Here is an 8,039-nt window from a genome sequence, read left to right as displayed (position 1 = left end):
CAAGATTTCAGGGAGAAACATCAATAACCTCAGGTATGCAGATGGCACCATCCTTATGGCAGAAAGCAAAGGCTCTATAAGAAGAGTCTCTTGATGAAAGTGAAATAGGAGAGTGAAAAAGTTGGCTTAAAACGCAACGTTCAAAAAACTGAGATCATAGCATCTGGTCCCATCACTTTATGGCAAATAGATGGGGAAACAATGGAAACAATGACAGAATTTATTTTCTTAGGCTCCACAATCACTGCAGATGGTGATTGCAGTTATGAAATTAAAAGACACTTGTTCCTTCAAAGAAAAGCTATGATCAACCTAGACAGCATATTAAAACGCAGAAATATTACTTTGCCAACAAAGGTCTGTTTAGTCAAAGCTATGGTTTTTCCAAGTTATGGATGTGAGAGTTGGACTATAAAGAAAGCTGAGTGCAGAAGAATTGATGCTTTTGAACTGTGGTGTTGGAGAAGACTCTTGAGTGTCCATTGGACTACAGGGAGATCCAACCCGTCTATCCTCAAGGAAATCAGTCCTGAATATTCATTGGAAGGATTGATGCTGAAAATGAAACTCCAATACTTTGGCCATGTAATGTGAAGAACTGACTCATTGGAGAAGACCCTGATGCTGGGAAAGATTGAAGGCAGGAAGAGAAGGGAATGACAGAGGATGAGATGGTTGGATGGCATCTCCGACTTGATGGACATGAGTTTGATCGAACTCATGTCACTGCCCAAAAATGTTAGATGGTCCCTCAGAAACTTAAACGTAAAATTATGAAATGGTCCAGCAATTCTCCTCCTAAGGACATACTCAAGAGAATTTTAAAACATATGTTCACACAAAAACTTTTACATGAATGTTCATTCATAGCAACATTTGACTTCTTTTATTTAGGATAATGTTTTCAAGATTCAGTCACGTTGTACCATGTAGAAGCATTTCATTCTTCTTTATTGCCTAACAATATTCCATTGCATGTCTATACTATATTTTACTTAATCATTCATCAGGTAGATGGAAATATTTATTGCATTGTTTATGGAATGCTGTTCAATTGTCAATACAGTTCTTGTATTGAAAAGTAAAGATATCTGTGATATATTTCTAAATGGCAATTCACATAGAAGACAAATATGAATATTTTATAAGATGATATATTTTTCAGACTATTAATAAAGTGTATATACACACATACATGTGTATGTGAGTGTGAATTTTCACTTGAAGAGTTCAGTTCAGTCGCTCAGTCGTGTCCGACTCTTTGCGACCCCATGAATCGCAGCAAGCCAGGCCTCCCTGTCCATCACCAACTCCCGGAATTCACTCAAACTCACGTCCATCGAGTCGGTGATGCCATCCAGCCATCTCATCCTCTGTCGTCCTCTTTTCCTCCTGCCCCCAATCCCTCCCAGCATCAGAGTCTTTTCCAATGAGTCAACTCTTCACATGAGGTGGCCAAAGTACTGGAGTTTCAGCTTTAGCATCATTCCTTCCAAAGAACACCCAGGACTGATCTCCTTTAGAATGGACTGGTTGGATCTCCTTGCAGTCCAAGGGACTCTCAAGAGTCTTCTCCAACACCACAGTTCAAAAGCATCAATTCTTCAGTGCTCAGCTTTCTTCACAGTCCAACTCTCACATCCATACATGACCACTGGAAAAACCATAGCCTGGACTAGACGGACCTTTGTTGGTAAACTATTGTCTCTGCTTTTGAATATGCTATCTAGGTTAGTCATAACTTTCCTTCCAAGGAGTAAGCGTCTTTTAATTTCATGGCTGCGATCACCATCTGCAGTGATTTTGGAGCCCAAAAATATAAAGTCTGATACTGTTTCCCCATCTATTTCCCATGAAGTGATGGGACCAGATGCCATGATCTTCGTTTTCTGAATGTTGAGCTTTAAGCCAACTTTTTCACTCTCCTTTTCACTTTCATCAAGAGGCTTTTCAGTTCTTCTTCACTTTCTGCCATAAGGGTGGTGTCATCTGCATATCTGAGCTTATTGATATTTCTCCCGGCAATCTTGATTCCAGCTTGTGTTTCTTCCAGCCCAGCGTTTCTCATGAGGTACTCTGCATATAAGTTAAGTAAGCAGGGTGACAATATACAGCCTTGATGTACTGAAGAGTAAAGGATATTAAAATAATACTCACTAAACTATTAATGGTTAATTTGTGGACTGTAGAGGTAAGGAATAAACTTTGATTTTTTTTTTTACTTCCTACTTTTGATTGATTATTTCCCAGTGAAGATGTACTTCTTTTGTAACAGAAAAAATTTTAAACACTCCTTCCACACTAAAATTCTTTCAGTTGCTCAAACGTTCCATTCTCTTTCACATTTTCAAGATTTTATCCATGATTTCCTTCTACCTAAAACACTATTTCTCTCAATAGCTTTGCCTGCCTATTCATCTTGCAAGTTTTGATTTCTCCATCATTTTCTCCTGGAAGCCTGCCCTAAGTACCCTTCCCCTGAACTGAACTAAACCTCCCTGTAACCTTGCAGAGCAGGCTTTCCTCTGCATTCCAAAGCACCCCATACTGCCTGAAGATAGCACTTAGCACACACTGGGCTGTGATAGTTGCATTCCCTGTCTTCACCATTATACTGTTTTATGTACTACAGCATTCTCAATAGATATTCAATATTTATTGAATTGATTTATTGATTTTTGGACTGGACATTACTGAAAATCCCATTCTTTTTTATTCCAAAAAATAAAGAAATATAGAAGACATTGACCATCTGGTCAAAGCTATGGTTTTTCCAGGAGTCATGTATAGATGTGAGAGTTGGACCATAAAAAAGACTGAGCACCAAAGAATTGATGATTTTGAACTGTGATGTTGGAGAAGACTCTTGAGTGTCCCTTGGACCACAAGGAGATCAAAGCAGTTAATCCTAAAGGAAATCAATCCCGAATAATCATAATGGGGACTGATGCTGAAGCTGAAGCTCCAATATTTTGGCCACCTGATGCGAAGAGCTAACTCATTGAAAAAGACCCTAATGCTGGGAAAGTGGAAAAGACTGAAGGCAGGAAGAGAAGGGAATGATAGCAGATGAGACAGTTGAATGGCATCACCGATTCAATGGACATGAGTTTGAGCAAGCTCCAGGAGATGGTGAAGGACAGGGATGCCTAGTGTGCTGCAGTCCATGGGGTTGCAATGAGTCGGACAAGACTGAGCAATGGAAAAACAACAAATGGAAAACAACAATGGAAAAACAACAAAAAAAGACACTAAAGAAGGGAGCAAGAGAAAGCTAACTCAGATATCTTTCTTTAATCCAGATGAAGAGCTAGGTGGACAGGCAGAAGGAAAAAAAAACAAAGTGGCCTGATAGAAAAAGAGATCTGGGCAACATGGTCTGTCATAACTTCATCTTTCCCCTGAAATCAATTTTCCACCCACAATGGACTACTCAGTACTCCCACAATCCAAACACATACTTATACACCTATAAAATTTTCATTTATTATTGCAGCCCAAAATGCTCTTCCACATTCTCTGTATCCACCCAATCCTATTTTTAACAGGCTTTTGACCTTGTAGAGGCTTCTGACAGAATTCACTACTGCCATCTTTGTCAAGCCTAACCTTCTCTTGGCTTTTGTGACACCTCAGTGTTTTCCTCCCTTTTTCTTGGCTACACTATTTCAATCTCATTTGACAGCTCCTCCTCCTCCATCATTTGACTCCTAATGCTGGAATTTCTGCAATGAAATCCATCCAGCCAATGGACGAATGGAAGAGGCCATGATGAAAAGACCAGTGTAGCCCACAGTGCCATAGACAGGGGAGTGATAATCAACAAACTCCCGAGGGAACCAAAGTGTGACCCAAGAATTTTCTATCCTATCAGTTTGCACTTCAACACACAGATATTCTCAAGCCTGCCAAAGTTCAAGAAATGCAACACTCATGAGGGCTGGTTTAAAAAAAAATAACTAGCATCTTATAAAACCTAGAAAACCAAGAGATACATGAAAACAAAGAACTCAGGAATAAAGAAGCTGTAATAAAAGGAGTAGTGTTAAGCACTGAATTCATTTAAACACAGAAGCAGGACCAAACAACTTAGAGAATTTTAGGTGGAGAACAGAATATAAACGTTATAAACTATGAGAAGGTAAAAATAATAATATAGCTAACAAAAACCATGAGATGGAAGGAAAAGTGTATTTCATCACATTATATAATGATAACTCATTTCCTCATATTTATAATAATAGTTCATTATGTACCAGGCACTGTGTCAAGTATTATGTATGTATTAACTCTTTTATTCTTTACAATCCAGTGAAGTAGGAAATTTTTTAACATTTTATTTTATATTGAAATATAGCCAAAATGTTGTGATAGTTTCAGATGGACAGCAAAGGGACTCAGCCATACATACACATGTATCCATTCTCCCCCTTATGAAGTAGGCACTTTTTAGTCTTCGTTCTAAAAACGAGAGAACTGAGGCAAATAGAGATTAAATAATTTGCCTACCTTATAGCTAGTAAGTTGCAGAACTGAGCTTAACCCAAGCAGGCTGTCTTCAGAACCCATATCCTTAATCAACTACCCAGGGAATCAGTCTAACACTATCAAGAACTGAAACATGGAGATAAAAATATAGTAACTATAACTTCTTTGTATTTTCCAAATCTTTAATCTTAACTCTAAAAGTCTTTCAGAGACTACTATTTCTTGAGAGGGAAGAAATATTTATCTGAAATTTGTCAGTTTCTTTACTTTCACTTTAATCTATTAGTCTTTTGTTCAACTTCAGACTTTTTGAAAGAGCATGTATATGATTTCTATTAAAATTTTATATCTATCCATTCCTTAATCCTTTATAATAAAAGTAATGTCCAGAATAATGTTCATTAATCTTAGTAATTAATGTTTATGAACTATTTACTATTTGCCAGATAGCAAAGTAAGCACTTTAAATGGATTATCTTATTATCACAGCAATCTTATAGTTACTATTTTTATCCTCTTTTATTCAGATAAGCAAATTAAGGCACAATACTGATTAGTTCTAGTTCCTGCAGTTTTCTGGAGGTATTTTTTCCCTCCTTTTTGTACTTCTTTATATTGCTGGCTTATTTTATAATGAATACTGCATGCATTTTTTAATAAAATGCAAAAACCATTCTAAAAGTATATTTTTAAATAAATAACTCTTGAAGATTCCCAGTGGTCAGCCTTGAGCCTTTCTCTCCTTCTGTTCTGTACTCATTTTCTAAACCATGTCATCAACTCCCATAGTTTTGAATACCATTCACAGGTAAATGGCTCCCAAATCTCTATTTCTACTCCAGGGCCCGTCTTTTGAATTCCAGACACATATGTTCAACTGCCAACAAGACATCTCCTTTTGTATGCTTCATAAGCACCTCAAATTCAACATGTCCAAAATCATACTCATCACCCCAATATGGTCCTCCATGTTTCATAATCCTAATAGATGATAGCACTCTCCATCCAAATGCATAATCCACAAACACATGAATCATTTTTTTATTCCTCTCCTTCTCTCACCCTGTGGATCCAATTTCTCACCAAAAGTATGGTACCTCTACTTCTCTCTACTGTCTACTTCTCTCCATCTCTACTACCACTTCCTTTATCCAAGACATCATAAGCTCTTGAAATTACCTTCTAACTGGTCAACCTTTAAACCACTCTTGCCCCCCTTACAATTCATCCTTCTCACAACAGCCAAACAGATGCTAATCAACATAAAAGGAACTATGTATCTCCCCTGCTTAAAACCCTTCAATGAATTCCCACTGTTTTTAGAATAAACTAAGAAATCCCACACACTTTGTGGTAGCAACTGCAAATTGCCTACCTAATGTGTTTTCCCCTTTTCTAATAAAACCAGTAGATTTTTTTAGGAGTAGTAATAGACTAAATTGAAAATGAAACCTCCTCATACTCTATTGTAGCTAAGGGTGGCCATCCAACCCAGTTCTATCTAATAGATAAATGGGGCTTCCAGGAAAACTGTTACTTTCCTGATGGAATGAGACAGACTTAGCTGTCACATGTTTGTTTGTTTGTTTGTTTGTCCTTTGCATTCTTTCCTTTTGCTGCCTGGAAGTAGAACAGCAGGAAGCCTGAAGATAGAAGCCATGCTCACTGGATCATAGAACAAAAAGATAGATGCTTGAGTCCTGAAACTTATGAGTCCTGAACTGTTGACATTGAAGCTCCTTTATGTTAGAAAAATAAACTTTTTATTTTGTTAAACCACCATAACTTGGTTTCTATTACATGCAGCCTAAGAGTCCTAATAGATACAATCTTGTATGATATAGTCTCTTCCTACCTCTTCAGACTTATCTCAAGCAACTCTCCTCCACATTCACTATATTACCACCACACTGACTTTCCTTTTATTCTTCAAACACAACCTCTTTTCTGCTTCAAGATATTCGCATTTGCTGACCCCTCTGCCTGGAATAATCTCTTTCCCACTCTTCACAGGCTAATTTCCACTTATTATTTAGATCTGAGCTTAAGGGACTTCTCTTTAGTGTGGGCTTCCCTGACCACCCCCTCCCAATCTAAATTAGGTGTTTTCATAATATACCTTGAACTTTTCCTTCTTAGCCTGTTTTGTTATTTATATATATATATTTTTTATTTGCAGGATTTTCTCCCTTTAGTTTAACTTCTGTCTCCCTAAATAGCTTCTGAGCTCTATAATGTCAGGGACTGTGTTTGTCTTGTCCACTACTGAGTATATATCTAGCCCCTACAACAGTGCTTGCCACATAGAGTGCTAGTAAATGAACAACCTACTGAAATTTCAGGTGCTTTGTGTCATTTTCCCTGCTGTCCTGAATCAGAATTAATCATTCCTCTTTCTGTGCTTCCATGGCATATCAATTTGACCTTTATTTTATTTCATGTTTTAAAGGATCTCAAAGTCTACTGAGAAGAAAAACACAGAAACTACTTATAATACAGTGTAACAAGTGCAACATTTGAAGTATGAGCAAGATACAAAAATAGAACAAGGGAAAAGGATATGAACTCAATGAAGTTGTAGAGATGAGATCAGTGAAGTCAGTCAGGAACTGGTAACATCTAGGCAGTATTTTGAAGACTAAATGAGAATTTTCAGGTAGACAAGGGGAAGAAGGGAAACCCAAGCAAAGACTGTAGCCCAGCGATCACACTGCTGGGCATACACACAGAGGAAACCAGAATTGAAAGAGACACGTGTACCCCAATGTTCATCGCAGCACTGTTTCTAATAGCCAGGATGTGGAAGCAACCTAGATGTCCATCAGCAGATGAATGGATAAGAAAGCTGTGGTACATATACACAATGGAGTATTACTCAGCCATTAAAAAGAATACATTTGAATCAGTAATAATGAGGTCGATGAAACTGAGCCTATTATACAGAGTGAAGTAAGCCAGAAAGAAAAACACCAATACAGTATACTAACGCATATATATGGACTTTAGAAAGATGGTAACGATAACCCTGTATGTGAGACAGCAAAAGAGACACTGATGTATAGAAGAGTCTTTTGGACTCTGTGGGAGAGGGAGAGGGTGGGGTGATTTGGGAGAATGGCATTGAAACATGTATAATATCACATGTGAAACGAATCACCAGTCCAGGTTCGATGCATGATACAGGATGCTTGGGGCTGGTGCACAGGGATGACCCAGAGGGATGGTATGGGGAGGGAGGTGGGAGGGGGGTTCAGATGGGGAACATGTGTATACCCGTGGTGGATTCATGTTGATGTATGGCAAAACCAATACAATATTGTAAAGTAAAAAAAAAATAAAAAATAAATAAATGAAAAAAAAAAAGAAAATGCATTGCAGAGTAAAAAAGCAAAGAGTGCTCAGAATCAATAAAGCACAAAGTGTAAGGAAGGTATTAGAAGCATAGTGTGAGTAACATTGTTGAGGGGGAAAAAATCTAACACAATAAACATGGATTTCTTCATAAGACTGCTCTCATAGATTCATTTGTTTTAAGTTTGGCCAAAGAATTG

This window comes from Bubalus bubalis, chromosome X (genome assembly GCF_019923935.1).
Source record: "Bubalus bubalis isolate 160015118507 breed Murrah chromosome X, NDDB_SH_1, whole genome shotgun sequence".
Classification (NCBI taxonomy): Eukaryota; Metazoa; Chordata; class Mammalia; order Artiodactyla; family Bovidae; genus Bubalus; species Bubalus bubalis.
This window is presented reverse-complemented; position numbering follows the sequence as displayed.